The sequence below is a fragment of the Callorhinus ursinus genome, unplaced genomic scaffold, assembly GCF_003265705.2.
Source record: "Callorhinus ursinus isolate GAN/ISIS: 27379988/994484 unplaced genomic scaffold, GSC_fseal_2.0 scaffold3, whole genome shotgun sequence".
Lineage (NCBI taxonomy): Eukaryota > Metazoa > Chordata > Mammalia > Carnivora > Otariidae > Callorhinus > Callorhinus ursinus.
The window spans coordinates 77,177,600-77,195,447 of record NW_027397065.1 but is presented as its reverse complement, the minus strand read 5'-3'; the positions used below and the strand labels follow the sequence as shown (position 1 = coordinate 77,195,447).

Here is a 17,848-nt window from a genome sequence, read left to right as displayed (position 1 = left end):
TTCTTTTCTTTTTAAGACTTTTTTTTTAAAGAAGTTTTAGTTTCAGAGCAGAATTGAGAAGAAGAGATTTTCTATATACCCCTGTTCCTTCACATGCATAGTTTCCCACATTATCAATATATCCAACGAGATGGTACATTTGTTACAACTGATAAATCTACATTGACACATCATAATCACCAAGGGTTATAGCTTACATTACAGTTCACTCTTGGTGTTGCACATTCAGTGGGTTTGGACAAATGCATAATGATATGTATCCATCCTTATGGTATTATACAGAGTATTCTCACTGTCTTAAAGATCTTATATGTTCTACCTAATTATCCCAAGGTCCCTACTTACAACCCCTGGCCACCACTGACCTATTTACTGCCTCCATAGTTTTGCCTTATTCAGAATATCATATAGTTGGTACCATGCAGAATAACACATTTTGGTTTGACTTCTTTCACTTAGTAATATTCATTTAAGTTTTCTCCATTTCCTTTCATGGCTTGATAGTTCTACTTCAGGATTCATTAGGAATTTTGGCTCTTCAAATAAATTTTAGAAATCAGTTTGTTGTTATCCACAAAAGAGCTTGCTGGGATTTCCAGTAAGATTGCATTTAATTTATGGATTAAATTGAGAAGAACTGACATCTTGACAATACTGAGTATTCCTATCTATGAACATGGAACACCTCTCCATTTATTTAGTTCTTTGTTTTGTTCATCAGAGTTTTGTAGTTTTCCTCACATAGACTTGAACATATTTTCTTAGATTTATACCTAAGCATTTCATTTTTGGGGGGTGACAATATAAATGATACTGTGTTTTTTGTTATTTTTTCTTTTAATTTCCAATCCATTTGGTCATTGGTTGTATATAAGGAAGCAATTGACTTTTAAACTTTAACCATGTTTTGTGTTCCTTGCTATAATTGCATGTTAGTTCTAGGATTTCTTTCGTCAATTCTTTTGGATTTTCTATGTGGATGATCATGTCATCTATGAACAAAGACAGATTCATTTCTTCCTCCCCAATCTATATGATTTTATTTCCCTTTCTTGTCTTATGGCATTATCTCAAGCTTGCAGTACAATGTTAAAAAGGAGTGATGAGAGGGGACATACCCGTTTCTCATCAAGCACAATAGTGTCTGCAGGGTTTCTATAGATATTCTTTATCAAGTGGAGGTAGTTCCCTTTTATTTCTAGTTTATTGAGAGTTTTCATTATGAATGGGTGCTGGATTTTCTCAAATACTTTTTTTGGCATCTATTATATGACCATGTGATTTTTCTTTTTTATCTGTTGATGTGATGGATAATAATTAATTTTCAAATGTTGAACCAGCCTGGGATAAATCCCACTTAGTCATGGGCATTCTCTACTTTATCCATTAGAGCTTTTAAGATATTAATCATAGTTGTTTTAAATTTTTGGTCTGATAATTCTAACATCCCTATTATATAGTTCTCACTTTTGCTCTGAATCTTCAATTTATTTTTAGTTTTAGTTTTTGTTTTTTGGTATTCCCTATTATTTCTTCTTGATTGCAGGGCATGATATACCTGGTAAAATGTTTTGCTTCTGAATAGGCCTTTAGTAATGGGGTGCTGAAATGTGAGGAAAGTTTTCTATGGTCATATGTTTAAGTCTCAGGGTTTTAGTTAAAATTTGCCTCTGCACTGCCAACTTCACAAATAGTTCTTAGGCTTTTTGTTTTTTGTTATTTTTACCCTCCTTTAGGTGGAACAGGATGACTAGAGCCAGCAAGAATTGGGTATTTTCTTCCCCAGGTCAGTTAGTTTCCCCAGCAAATTAGGCCCTTTTTATTTTTTTGTTTGTTTGTTTCAAGTTTTTATTTAAACTCTAGTTAGTTAATGTATGGTGTAAAATTGGTTTCAGGAGTAGAATTTAGTGATTCATTAATTACATATAACACCCAGTGCTCATCACAACCAGTGCCTTCCTTAATACCCACCACCCATTTAGCCCATCCCCCACCCACCTTCCCTCCATCAACCCTCAGTTTGTTTTCTACAGTTAAGAGTCTCTTATGGTTTGTCACCCTCTTTTTTTTTTCCCTTTCCCCTATATTCATCTGTTTTGTTTCTTAAATTCCACATATGAGTGAAATCATATGATATTTCTCTTTCTCTGACTGACTTGTTCTTCTTAGCATAATACATGCTACTTCAGTCATGTCATTGCAAATGGGAAGATTTCATTCTTTTCTATGGCTGTGTAATATTCCATCCATATATATGTATATATATGTATATATGGATGGAATATTACTTCTTTATCCATGCAGTAGTCAGTGGACATTTGGGGTCTTTCCATAATTTAGCTATCATTGATAATGCTGCTATAAACACCAGGGCACATGTATACTTTTGAATCAACATTTTTGTATCCGTTGGGTAAATGCCTAGTAGTACAATTGCTGGATCGTAGGGTAGTTCTATTTTTTACTTATTGAGGAATCTCTATACTGTTTTCCAGAGTGGTCGCACCAGTTTGCCTTCCCACCAACTGCGTGAGAGGGTTCCCCTTTCTCCAAATTCTCACTGACATCTATTGTTTTCTGTGTTGTTAATTTAAGCCATTCTGACAGGTCTGAGTTGATATCTTATTGTAGTTTTGATTACTATTTCCCTGATGATGAGTGTTATTGAGCATCTTTTCATGAGTCTGCTAGCCATCTTATGTCTTCTTTGGAAAAATATCTATTCATGTCTTCTGCCCATTTCCTAACTGGATTAAATATTTTTTGGGTGTTGAGTTTGATAAGTTCTTTATAGATTTTGGATACTAGCCCTTTATCAGATATATTATTTGCAAATATCTTCTCCCATTCCATAGGTTGCCTTTCAGTTTTGTTGATTGTTTCCTTCACTGAGCAAAAGCTTTTTATCCTAATAAAATCCTGATAGCTTATTTTTGCTTTTGTTTCCCTTGCCTCCACAGACATAAACAGTAAGAAGTTGCTAATGCCAGGGGTGCCTGGGTGGCTCAGTTAGTTAAGCATCTGCATTCTACTCAGGTCAAGATCCCAGGGTCCTGGGACTGAGCCCCACATTGGGCTCTCTGCTCAATGGAGAGCCTACTTTTTCCTCTCTTTCTGCCTGCTGCTCTGCCTACTTGTGCTCTCTCTCTCTCTGTCAAATAAATAAATAAAATCTTAAAAAAAAAAGGAAAAAGAAAGAGGTTGCTAAGGTCAATGTCAAAGATGTTGCTGCCTGTGTTCTCCTCTAGGATTTTGATGGTTTCCTGTCTCACATTTAGGTCTTTCAACCATTTGAATTTAGTTTTGTGTATGGAGTAAGAAAATGGTCCAGGTTCATTCTTTTGCATGTTGCTGTCAGGTTTATCCAACACCATTTGTTGAAGAGACTTTTTTCCATTGGATATTCTTACCTGTTTTGTCAAAGATTAGTTGATCATTTCTGGGTTTTCTATCCTGTTCCATTGATCTATGTATTTGTTTTTGTGCTAATACCATATTGTCTTGATCACTACAGCTTTGTAATATAACTTGAAGTCTGAAATTGTGTTCTACGGTTTTCAGAGTACAGATCTTTTTCTTCTTTGGTTAGGTTTATTCCCTTTCTATGTATCTTATGATTTTAGATGCAATAGTAAATGGGAATAATTCCTGGATCTCTCTTGCTGCTGCTTCTATCGGTGTATAGAAATGCCACAGATTTCTGTACATTGATTTTTTCACCCAGCAACTTTACCAAAATCATGTATCAGTTCTAGCAATTTTTTGGTGGAGTCTTTCAGGTTTTCTACATGGAGTATCATGTCACCTGCAAATAGTGAAGTTTGATTTCTTCCATGCTGAATTGGATGCCTTTTATTTCTTTTTGTTGTCTGATTCCGGGGGCTAGGACTTCCAGTACTATGTCAAATAACAAAGGTGAGAGTGGACATCTCTGTCTTGTTCCTGTTGGTAGAGGAAAAGCTATCAGTTTTCTCCATTAAGGATGATATTAGCTGTGGGTCTTCTATATATATATATATTTATAGACCTTCTATATATATATATATACATATATATATATATAGACCCTTGTTAATTAGTTTTCCCTGAGGGCAGGCCTTGTTAAGAAGCAGAGTGCTCTGGGACTTTTCAAAATGGTTTCTTTTTCACTCCCCCTGTTGGAAGCATGAAAGAATTTTTCTCTAATACTGTAAACATTGTAAATATCACCATACTGTGTGGGCTCCTTTATGAGTGGGTTTGCTTGGAGTTTTTAACTCTCAAACTTATTTTTATTGAGCCTCCAGCAATGTGTAATTTTTTTTACTACTCTGGCACTGGTTCCCATGGAATTTTCCATGTATGAGTCTCTGCTGAAGGAAACTGTGACTCCCTGTATTCACTTGTTTGTCTCCAATTTTGGGAGCCATGAATTACCTTGTGTACTCCCCTTTCTTACAGATCCAAGAAGAGTTGATTTTCTGTCTGTTCATTGTTTTACTGGTTGTTAAGATGGAGTGGCGATTCCAAGCACCTTATATGTAGAAACCAGAAGTCTGGAATGATTTTTTCCTGTCTTCAGTGTCAGCCTGAAAAATTAGCTCTTCTTGGGTCATAAACCTGTGGACTTTAAGACTGGAACTTATACCATCAGTTTTACTGGCTCTTAGTCTTTGGTCTTAGACTAAAACTTCCTCCCTTTGGTTTCCGGCTTACCTACTGTAAACTTTGGGACTTCCTAGCCTCTGTTATTACATGAACCAACCCTTTATTATATATATATATATATATATATATATATAATATATATATGTATATATATATACATTTCCCATTGTTTCTTTTGTTTGGAGAACCCTGACTAATACAATAGTCTTTCCCATTTTACATTCCTCTGATAGCTAATTGAAGATAAATGAAGTAATTTAAGTTCTAAGAAAAAAAATCCTAAAATACCTGTTGCAGGTGTTAGAACAAACCTTTATTCAATAATTAGTACAAATAGAGTCTCTCTGTTTCTCTCATTCTAAAGAAATGTGTCTCATTTTTCTCACACATCAGGTGGCAATATAGTGAGTGGAAAACATGTAAGAATAGTGGGAGTGTGCAGACAATAATGGTAATACCTTCCCCTGCATTGTAATTACCCAAAGCATTCCAACATAGACTTTAGGCACACAAAATAACTAGACGGAGGGGAGAATAAATATTTTCATTCTTTACAGATGAGAACATGGAGGCATAGCAGAGAAAAAGTAAGTGGCAGAACTAAATTTTCAACCTGGATCTTCTGACAATAAATCAAGTGTTCTTACAATTGAATGACTCTGCTTATAGACAGAGTCTGCATTAATAATGTCATTCAAGAGGGAGTTGACAGTCATTCAAAAGAGAAAGGACAAATAAGACCCAGTGGATTTCTGCTCCAAAAGGCAAGAGTAATTTAAACTTAGAGAAACTAATAGCTATGTAAAACAATGTATGGCAGGGTGAATTGTAGGTCATTGCAAAGAGGTACTCACATATATTCTAAATAAAGGAAAAAGAGTTTAAACAAGTATATTAATGAAAAAATAATAATATTAAAAATAGTGGTAGCAAAATCCAACATTACCAAACACATATTAAATTTGAAGGCTCTTCCATGAATATTTGGTATTTCTAAAAATGATTTAGCCACAAAAATGTTACTCTTTCATTTTAACATACCTGGTAAAACTGAGGCTGAGAGATTAAATAACCTCTTAAAAGTTATGATATCAAGGATATCATATACCAGAATCACTGAATTCTACTCCTGAAACAATCAAACTATATAAAATTATATATATTTCAAAAACCAAGAAGTATTCCTGAAATGAATGGAAAATAGACCAGCAAATTTATATACTTATTTATTTATTTATGAGAGAGGGGCACACACATGCCTGCACATAAGGTGGGGGGAGGGACAGAGGAAGAGGGAGAGAATGCCTCAAGCTCACTCCCTGCTGAGCAGGGAGCCTGACATGGAGATTGCTCCCAGGAACCTGAGATCATGACCTGAGCCTGAATCAAGAGTCAGCCGCTTAACAAACAGCCACACAGGTGCCCCCCGGCAAAAGTTTTTAAGAATTCTGGAATTATTAAACAAATTGCAAAGTACTTAGTTTCTTTTCTCACTTATTATAAATGGAGTATTTAGAGCTTAACAAATAAAAAATTAGGAACTAACTAAATTATGTGCTACCATCACTAGTTGTCTTAGATTTTACTCTCCAAGCCTGAGACAAGGGCTCAAGTAAAAGTTTATTCATTAGGAAGATTTCCAATAGGCTTAATATTGGTCAGGGAGATGAAAAGTGGAATTAGGAAGCAAAGAAACCAAGGAAGACTAGCAAGTCAGCAAGGTTAAGTTTGGTTCATTTTTGATAAAGGAGATTTGGAGAAAATGTTAGTCATATCTCAACTTTCTTCAGTCAGAGAATATTTATTCCCCTGTGCCCCTAATTCCCTGGTTAAAAGTAAGAGTGTACAGGCAGAGAGGAGTCCTGTTCTTCTAGACTGAAGACCAAGAAAGTTGGGGGAGCCTAGGGCATCTCTGAAAAAAGGTGGAGGTGTTGGCAACTGGAGGAAAAAGTCACCAGATGCCAGTTACTGATATACAAGGACATGAAAAATTAACCACGAGGATATGAGCAGAACACTGACACACCTATTATTCAAGTGATTATTTGCTAATGCTTTTATATAAAGCATGTGAGCTTATCCGTAGGCACTTCTTGGCCTCCCTCACTTATACTGAAACTTGACTTCTCTACTCACGTATCAGTGATCATGAGGCAGTTATGAGAGATGAAGGAGGGGATTTCTCCTGGTGCATTTTAAACTCCACAACAATGTAAATCTCCTAAGTTAAATGTAGGAGTTCTAGAGAGTTTCTCCAGCCCACGTGGCTCAACCATATGCAATCAATATTCAAAATGTGCCAGGCTGTTCCATTGGTGGCCCCCAAATAAACACCTTGTGTTATACCTTTCCACATTTTCTGTGGGCCTGGCTCTATGATTTGCTTTAGTCAATGGATATCAGCTAGCAAATGCACAGATACTTGATGAGCGTTTTCGTATTGGGGCCTGTCTCTTTAAAAGAATTCCTCTTGGTATCAAGCTGCCAAGTTATGAGAAGTCACAGAATATCTTGCTGGGGGTGGTGCACATTGGGAGGCCTTGGGGGATGAGACACTATATAGAGCGAGAGAGCTCAAGGAGGAGAAACAATGTGTCCCAGCTGATTTGCCTACTGAATGCAAATAGGCAATCCCAACTCATGACAGGAGAAGTAGAATTGCTCAATCTCCAGAATCATAAAATTAAACAAATTGTCCTTGCTTCAAGCTACTCCATGTGTTTTGTTACACAGTAACACATAATTAATGTAATTTTAATCTAAGGGAATAGGAACTCATATGATTCAAACAAAAAACACCAAAGTAGTAATAATCATACAGGACTCTTTTGACATTACCACCAGTCATCCAGATCATGCTTTGGTTAATGCACCATTAGTGTAATTCTGAATTAGTCCTCCATATAACCTATTCCTGCCTAATCCTGGAGCTGAGGAAATTGAACCTCAGAGAGGTTAAGTAACCTAAAGCCACATAGTATTTTCAGACTCATAATCTGAATCCATGTTTACCTGGCTTCAAAGTCTATTCTTTTCCCTAATTCTCTGCCACAAATTATAAAAGGGGCCCTGAACATGAGAGCATATGTTGCCATTAGGCCTGTCAATTTGTGAAAGCAAAATTAATGCACATCAGTTATCTGCTTTTACAAGTCTGTCTTTGAAAAATCTTTACAACCCCAAAACAATAAAAAAAGGGAAAAAAGAGAGATGAGAAGAAAATTCTTTACATCTAAGAAGGACAAGAATAAACTGGTGAAAGTGAACATTGATTCTTTTCAAACAAAAATGTTCTTACATTAGGAGTGAAACCCCCTAACCCCCCAAAAAACCACTCACTTGTAATGATGAGAAAATGCAAATGTGTGACTTTCCCTGGTATAATGCAATAGTGTAGTGTTGAAGATACAGGCTGTAGAGCCTAAAGTCAGTCCTGGTTCTTTCTCTTACTAGTTATGTGACCCTGGACAAGTTATTTAAACTGTGAGTTCTCAGTGTCTTCATCTGTAAAATGATTATATTAATACTATCAACATTATTAACCTCATTATTTGGGGGAATTAAGACAATTATTATATGTCAAGTGCTAAGAATAGTGCCCAACATAGAACATATTCTATGTGTTAGCTGTTATTACTACTATTATTGTTATGATCATTATTATTAACTTCCTTTTAGAATTCAAAATAACCTCACATTCATAGGTACAATATCTTACATTCATAGATACAAAATCACTCTTAAAAATTTTCTCAGAAGTTTAGTTTCTGAACAACTATTTTGTATATCAAGTACAACAGGTTTGGCAAAATAATGGGCTATTTTATTTAAAAAGAATAATTTTAATGAAAATTTAATTTTATCAATACATTTTAATAAACTGATATTAACATTTGTCTTTTATGTTCTATATTCAGGGCATCATGGGAGAAGATCAGAAAGTGAAAACAGTAACAATGGAAGTACAAAGAAAAGACTGCATGCAGCTTTGATGACTTTAGGCCATCCTCCACCATGAGTATCCTCATCTACGTTTACCCAGGGCCTCTGCTTTCCTTTAATATACCATTGAGCTCATTTGACAGAGGTTCATTGGCATGCAGTTGTCTCTTTAACTTGACTAGTTAGTTGTTCTTTGAATCCAGAGACAGCTTACTCAACACTGTTACTTTTGTGCTGAGATGTCTGCTAGGCACTGAGAGTCCGTTCAGTAACTATTTGCTGAAGGAATAAACAAGTAAACTATAATCTGTAGGATTCATTCCTGCTTAAACATAGGGTTCTTTTGGTTAATAATGATTTTATCTAATGAATCTTCCTACAGTATCAGTGATTGTTATAGGAGGTAATAAAAGACGGAGTTACATAAATACATTTACACTAACTTTAAGTATTTTCTTTCTTTGAATGGCTTTAGAAACAATTTTCCTTAATTCCTTGGGAACAAATGATGACAGACATCCAGGGCAATGTGCTGATGGAATGGTCTCAAAGTTACCGACTTTCTAATAGAGTTTTAACATGAGGGAAGACTCATCTAGCAACATGAGTCTTCAAAGTCCAGATGCACATTTCCCCCATCCTATGTGATAGCTTCAGCGAGGGCGTTTTAGTAGTAGACAGACACTGAGACACTAAGACAGAAGGTAAAACAAAGTAATTGTCACGATTTGATTATTAATTTATATCCAGATCATGAGTACCATTCTTTTTTTTTTTAAAGATTTATTTATTTATTTTTGAGACAGTGAGAACGAGAGAGAGAGAGCACATGAGAGGGGGGAGGGTCAGAGGGAGAAGCAGACTCCCCACCGAGCAGGGAGCCCGACGCGGGACTCTATCCCGGGACTCCAGGATCACGACCTGAGCCGAAGGCAGTCGCTTAACCGACTGAGCCACCCAGGCGCCCATCATGAGTACCATTCTTGATCAAAAAATATCTGATATGATTGTGAAATCAAATACATACCTTAGTCATTACATCTTCCTCATATAATGCAGCTTTGTAAATCTTTTTTTATCCGTTTTGTTTTATTTTTATATCTAATTTCAGCAATCAAAAAAGTCTCTTTAACATAAGCTTATGGCAGCTACTACTGTCATTCTGCTCGTCATATCAGAGATAATATCCTTCTGTGATAATAATGAAAATGAGTGTAAGTCCACGTGTCTGGTTCTCTGTAATTTTCTGAGCAACTCACAGCTCAGAATAATGTTGTTAGGACTGAACTGAGGTTAAATATAAAGCAAACAACTTGAAGACTTTTATGTCTCAGTAATTAGTTGGTCTAATGAAGATGTTTTACATTTTTTCTTTCCATTAAAGGCAATCAGTAAAATAATTTCTCTGTAGAGAAATCACAATATAAGAAAATCACTGTAATTTAAATTAGAAAAACAGACTGACCATGTGTTCTCCTGGAGGAGACACTGTCTTAGATCAGGAGGTTTTTTAGTTTGTTTGTTTTTATTCAATTCTCCACTAGGTGTGTAACTTTACACAACTTACATAGGCTTCTGTCCTCAGTTGCCTTACTGATAAATACCTTCCTTCCCTGAGAGCAAAGAACTATACCTTAAAAGCACAAGTTCACCTCCAGGTTGAATTACACCAATGAAGTAGTTACAATAAGAACTACTTCATAATTTACTCCATCACTGATTTATTTATTATATTCCTCCCTCAACTTAATTTCTGAAAGATATTCAAAAATTCTCAATAAAGGGTAACTCTGTTCATCAATTTCTCAGGCTCAAAATCTTGTAGTTATTGTTGATTATCCTCTTCATCTCCCACTCCATATCCAATTCAATAGACAATTTTGTCAACTCTATCTTCAGAATATCTACTGAATCAGATCATCTCTTGACACCTTCACTGCCAACTACCCACTGATACTTAAACATATGTGGCATGCAGTATGATAGTGGGATTTTAAATGGTCAATTTATACCCACTCTTGCCCCATCCAGTGTATTCACAGCATGCAATAACAATGATTCTTTGAAAAACAAATTAGGGGTGCCTGGGTGGCTCAGTTGGTTAAGCGTCAGGATCTTGGTTTCAGCTCAAGTCACGATCTTGTGGATTGTGGGATGGACCCGTGTTGGGCTCTGTGCACAGAGGGGAGACTGCTTGAAGACGCTCTCCCTCTTCCCCTCCCCTATTTCTCTCTCTCTATCTCTCTCAAATAATGAATAAATAAATCTTAAAAAAAGAAATAATATTATGTCACCCCTTTGCCCAAAGCATTCCATTGCCTTTCCCTATAATTCACAATAGAAATCAAAATCCATATTATGACTACTAAGCCCTGCATCTCATGGCATTCTCTAGCTCTTTTACCTTATCCCCTAGCATTCTTCCTGTGTTTTCACTTCACTTCAGCCACACTGAGCCCCTGACTGGTCCTCAAACAGTCATATTCTTTTTTGAGGACTTTTACTCTTACAGTTGCTTCTCTGGATATCTTCAGAGTTCATTCTTCACTTCTTTAAGGTCTCCCCTCAAATATTACATAATCTGAGAAGATGTTTCTTGTCACTTCAAGTAAACTAGAGCAATGCCCGCCATTCTTTTATATTGTGCACTTTTTTTAATTGCATGCATCAACTTAATATTACACACGTTCACGTACACACACACATACTTGTTTTCTATCACCATCTTCCTCTTCCACTCCCATACTAGCAGTAAATTTATCTGTTTGGGTCTATTTTATACTCAGTGACTAAAGTAGTGCTTGTTGTCCAGTTGACATGAAATACATATTTTGTGGAAGAAAAAAGTGAATGAAGTGACAAGAAGAGAAGAAAAGGAAAATGGGACAGAAGCAAAAAAGGAAATACAAAGGAACAAGAAAGGAGTCAAGTAAGACACATCTGTTGGAAATCTGTATCAACAGACGTGTTGGGAAATTAGATCTCCATATGCAAAAAATAAGGTTGGACCTTTACCTTCTACCATATAAAAATTAACTAAAAATTGATCAGAGATATAAAAATAAGAGTTAAAACTACATAACTTTTAGAGGAAGACAGGGTAAAAAGAATATGACTAGGATTTGATAACAGCTTCTTAGATATTATCAAAGACAAGTAACACAAGAGAAAATAGACAGGTTGGATTTCATCAAAATTAAAGGATTTGTGCATCAAAAAAAATTTTTTTAAGTATCCCATCGACAGAACAAATAAGCAGTTTACAGAATGTGATAAAATATTTGTCTAACCTAATATATCTAATAGGGGATTTTTTTACCTGGAGCATATAAAAAATTCCTATAACTCAACAATAACAACAAAGAAAACCAGAAAATTAAATTTAAAAAATGAGGAAAGGACTTGAATGGTTGTTTTCCTAAAGAAGATAGAAAAATGGACAAAGAGTATATGAAAAGATACTCAATATCACCAGTCTTTAGGGAAGTACAAATAAAAACCACAAAGGGATACCACACTGTACCCATTAGAATGGCCATTATTAAGTATGTATATATTTAAAGAAATATATATAAAGAAATTAACAAGTATTGGCAAAGATATGTACAAGTTGGAACCCTTGTGCATTGCTGGTGGGAATGTAAAGGATGGAAAACTATAAGACAATTCTTCAAAAAAAATAAACATTTTAAGCATAAAATTACCAAATGATCCAATATGTCTCTTCTCGATATATATCCAAAAGAAATGAAATAAGGGACTCAAGCAAATATGTGTACACCCATTTTCATAACAACATTATTGACAATAGCCAAAAGGTAAAAGCAATTCAAGTATCTTATCAATGGAAAGATGGATAAACAAAATGTGGTAAATCATATAAATTGTAAAATAGAATCTACCGCAGCTCTAAAAGGGAAGGGAATTCTGACACCTGCTACAACATAGATGAACCCTGAGGACAAGGGATAAGACAAATAAGACTAAGATGTAATTTTCCCAGGTTACACATGTGTTAATTCCATCTTAGATGTACCTTGACCCCGAATTCCATGTTCCTTGTCTGAAATGAGCAAGTAAGCAAAGACATAAAAAAAAAGAAAAAAAGAAAGCAAGAAAGCTCTCTTTTTGTAGGTGTCTAATGTATGCCAGCTCCTATATGATTTTAATGTAAGAAATATTATCTTTTTCTTTAATTTTGAGTGATTTTCCAAAAATGCTATATAATTTGTTACAACAAATTATGTTTTTGTTACAACAAATTATTAAGGTGTATAATCAAGAGTGTGAGAAGTTGAAACTTGAGTGTATTGTACTTTTTCATATTAAGCCCCAAATCATGTTTATAATAAAATGCATACACTCTCAGATTTTAGGGATTGTTTTAATGAACATTTTCAAAAAACAATTCCAATGTTTGTTAAAACACATAAATAGATGCTATAATTAGAAACATAGATATTTTATGTGCTAAAAATTGCCAATTGGATAGAGAAAGCAGATATGCCAAGGATTAATCCTCTGTGAACCATTAAAGAATGTATTGCTAAGAAATGTCATATTGAAGTAACTCACAAATATCTATAATATTTAATTTTGTGTATTATATTTTGTGATTCCTATTATTTCTTTATTTTGTAATTGAAACTTTCTAATAATATATAGCATATTATAAAACTTCATTTAGGGGCGTCTGGGTGGTGCATTTGGCTTAGCACCTGACTCTTGGTTTCCCCTCAGGTCATGATCTCAGGTGGTGAGACTGAGCCCCATGTTGGGCTCCATGTTCTGCACAGAGTGTGCTTAAGACCCTCTCTGCCCCTCCCTGGTGAGTATGTGCTTACATGTGTGCACTCTCGTTCTCTCTAAAAAATAATTAAATAAATCTTTTTTTAAAAAGCTTCATTTAGTAAATGTAATTATCCTTAGCCAAACAATATTCTTTATTTCTGGAGACATAATAAATTAAGAAACCCCAGGTTGAAACTACAGAGAGCCAATGTGGTTTTAGAAGACTTGAAACATCAGACTCAAATTCAGCCAGGCAAATAAATGTTACATGATGATTCACATATCAAAAATTTCTTTATTCCATGGATTGCTACCAATTCTTTACGTTAACCACTCTCATTCCAGAGCTACATTTTCCCTAGCCACATTGGCACCATGATTGACGATTTCAATTTCTTAGTCATCACTTTTTTCATCATCATCACCATCACTACCATCATCATCATCATCCTCATCCTTATGTTCAAAATGAACCACTTTCTATGTGTCAAGAAATGTACTAAGTACTTTGCTCCCATGAGAAGGAAATTATCATTCCTTTTTGCTGTTACAGAGAGCTTAAACAGCTTGTTTAACATTAGGCAGATGGTAAATCGTGGGACTGACATTTTAAATCCAGTTCTCACTGACTTATTACAATGTCCTCCTCAGAAACTTGCATTCACTCATTTCCATGCTTATGGGTGTGACCTAATTACAAAACCAATTTACAATAGATGCTATGGCAGCCATTTTATTTCTCTACATTTCTTTTCCTTTTGGAAAAAAAAAAAAGGCCTCAATTTCTTTCCTTCCTACACCAAACACAACTCAGTGTCTAGGAAAGATACACAATTCCGACTTCAGAAAACTAATCTCCTGAAGTGAGTTCTTAGTCACCTTCTTTCTACCTCCTTTGGGTTATTTCTCCACTTGACTTGACTTCTTCTCTGTGTCCTCAGTTGCTCACTTCCACTGTCTCTTTCTTGGTTCCAGAGGATGGAGAGTTTCCTGATTAATATATCACTGCCGGGATTTCTTATATGGCCCATTGCAAAGAATTTCCTCTCAATTTCACCCAAACTACTTTAGAAAAATATCATAAATATATTCCTAATTTTCAAGTCACTTGGCCTGGTTTTTAATTGTCACCTCTATTATTTCTATATGTCATCACTATTCTTGACCATTGGAGCTTAATGATCATCTTTCTCCTCTTAAAGAATACTTCTTTGCTTTCTTTAGTGTAATTACCTTTAATTTTTTTCTGTATTTTATTTATTTTTTAAATAATACCTTTTTTTTAACATCTACAGTTTAAATGTTGGTGGACAATGTGGACTTCTACTCATTCTCTGCATTCCCTACATGGACCTCTCATCCATTTTCATGGCTTTTAAAATCCTATATAATGGAAGATATTCAATGATAACAGAGTTAACTCTCCTGTAGAACTTAACATGAGGGAGATTCTATTATCTCCATGTTATAAATGGGAAATCTAAGGCATAGAGAGGATAAGTTACTGACAAAGCCAAAACACTAGTAGGAGGTGGTGCCAAAGATGTTTATAAGCAGAACAAAACAAATGGAAGAACACAGACTGCCTTGTTCTAAACCCAATTTCTGCTATATTCCTTCACCTTAAATCATTCAAAGACTGAAATTCTCATATTTACTTCAGTGTTTTCCTTTACCTGAAATGCCAAGATCAGTTATTAAATATAACTAATTACTTGCTTGTTGTCTTTCAGCTCCACACCCATCCTCGATATACTGCTCTTGGTTGCTGGGACTGAGCCTCTGAAGACTGAATTCCTAACACTCCTTTATCCCCTGATTTCTTCTTAGGTCTGGACAAATGGAAGCCATAGTGGAATATGTCAAATAGGGAGAAGAGACTTCTTCTTTTAGAGTCCCTGTTGGCTTCACTTCAAAAGAATCAGAAAGCAGACTCAGCCCCTAACTTCTTTGAACACTCTCTGCATTAGATTTGCTGAGTCCCCTCAGATGGACCAGGAACAACTAGGCAGGACCCTCCTCAGAGGTCCAAGTGCAAATAGTGCTGAGGTCTGCCCTAAAACAATGAATGCCAGCCCTGTAGGGCTTGTCAACAAAATCCTAGGTTCTGATTATTCTACTTTTTAACCCTTAAGGTGTAAGCTATTTCCTCCAATTATTAATTATAGTATATTCTTTTTACTTTTATAGCTTACCAACCTCTAGTAACCGATGGCAAGTCTTAATTTCTTTTGGTTTAAAATATTTAGTATGTTTTCTGTTTTCCTAACTGAACCCTGACTGACACCTTAACAGTGGCATGGCCTCAGAATGATTCTCATTCCTGCTGCCCACTCATGATATCAAAGTCCCACCAACTATACCTGGATGGTATCTCTTCAATCTGTCTCACCCCCTAATTTTTCCAGTCACTGCCTTAGTTTATACCATTGATCACATAGAATCTGATCAATCATCTAGATTCTATCAATCTTTTGACTGGAGATTCCCAACCATTATCCTCATATCACTTAAGAATATGCTTCATACTTCCTTCCATATTACTAAATAAAAAAGAAAAAATGATAAAGCCATAATTACCATTGATTTCTCCTGATCCATAGCATAAATTTAAATCTTAATAGGGAATGTGAGGTCTTTCACCGCCAGCTGCATCTGATATCTATCCCTTTTACTGTACTTGCCAACCATACTAGGATTCTCTCTAAAGTCTCCTTCTATTTTTGGCTAGCATATATACTAATCCTTTGAGATGTAACAGAAAAGTCCCATCAAAAGAGTAAGTTTCAAGATTCTCTCTGCTTCCATAGAACCCTATGTCTACCTTTGCACTTATTACTTTTATATTTTTCAATCCAAATTTCACTACTGTCTATGACAGGGATAACTCACATGTTCTTCCATCTCTCTAAGCCTGAAACTTCACAGCACATTTTAAGTACTAAAAATGTGTTCAGTGAATAAGCTAATGGATTTTAATGGTGATTTTATTAATTAATCAGGGATAAAAAATAAAGAATAAATGAGGAAAATTGTGATACTTTGGCTTGGTTTATATACTCCAGCATTCACCTACTCTAGCTTAACACATTCTCACAAATGGTAACCACTGATACCTGGAAGATGTCAAAACTTTATCTGATCTAATATTTTACATTAGGTAGCTCTGCTTCCCTTTTAGCTGAACTTGTAGCCACACTACAAGATCTTGACACCAATAAAAGTTCTTGCTTTTTTTACGTCTCTTTCATCTTTATATCTTTTCGGTGACTCTTGTCTGTCTTGAATTGTGGGTTATGTTATGTTAACTAATGGTTAAAATTAACAGACTGACCCCACAAGCATGAAATACAATAGACAAATTAAGTCTATTAAAAAAAAAAAAGACCAGTATTTGCACAGTAAAGTTGCTGATCATTCATTAAAGGCACAGAGACTCTGAACTGATATATGAGCCTAACATAAAGTAATGAATATTAGTGAGCTGAAGATCAGAAGAGTGAGTGACCAAAATCTATGAATGGAACTCATTACCTATTATGTTTTGTCAGATTTTCCACCTGCACTCTATTTATACCATTCTGAAACTGAAGCAAAGTTAAACAAGAAAAAGAGTGGTTTGCCTCTTGACCATTTAGATGTAACGACAAATTTCCTGCAATACTTAACACCTCCTTGAACACTAGAGTTGATTCAGCTGATGAGGGTTTCTAGGAGGAAATTTCTTCTTCCCTCATCACCCATACCTGGATTTGTTCTCCTAAGAGACCAAAAGGCAATTTCAGATTTGCATTTCATCACCATAACTTTAAGCCTGATTTAATTTTTTCCCCTCTAGGTTTGTTATCCCTAGTTAAAAGTGTCAGATTCAATTTCAACTTTTTATTTTTGTCAGGCTGCTTTCAAAGTCTGTAGTTGCTCTGGTTAATAAATCAAATAGTTGTGATTTTTAAAGTACTATATTATGGAAAATAGAGAAATACAAAAGTATAACTGCAATGCTAAAGGAAAAGTCTAAAATAAGTAGTACATAGAAGCCTACAGATACCTACATCTTATATAGAAGCACCCAGTTTTATGTGTATACTATCATCATTATATCCTGAGAATTGTAACTCAAGAGCAGCCTACTATTCAGTTACTTGAAATTTTTCATTGTTTACTTTTTTTTAAAAAGATTTTATTTATTTATTTTAGAGATAGAGACACAGAGAGAGTGTGAGCAGGGGAGGAGCAGAGAGAGACAGATAAGCAGATTCTGCACTGAACACAGAGCCCAAGGTGGGGCTAGATCCCACAACCTTGAAATCATGACCTGAGCCAAAATCAAGAGTTGGATGCTTGGGGCGCCTGAGTGGCTCAGTCGTTAAGCTTCTGCCTTCGGCTCAGGTCATGATCCCAGGGTCCTGGGTTCGAGCCCCGCATCGGGCTCCTTGCTCAGCGGGAAGCCTGCTTCTCCCTCTCCCAC

The 17,848-nt window shown here is 35.4% G+C and overlaps 1 protein-coding gene and 1 pseudogene across 1 annotated transcript in view; both read right to left on the bottom strand.

The window, feature by feature from the left end:
* The window catches only part of LOC112820447 (F-actin-capping protein subunit alpha-1 pseudogene), a 28,127-nt pseudogene extending 13,002 nt beyond the window's left edge, over positions 1-15,125 (bottom strand).
* Positions 1-17,848, bottom strand: part of CDH18 (cadherin 18) — a 990,219-nt gene that overhangs the window by 671,798 nt on the left and 300,573 nt on the right. The gene's annotated exons all lie outside the window — the stretch shown is intronic.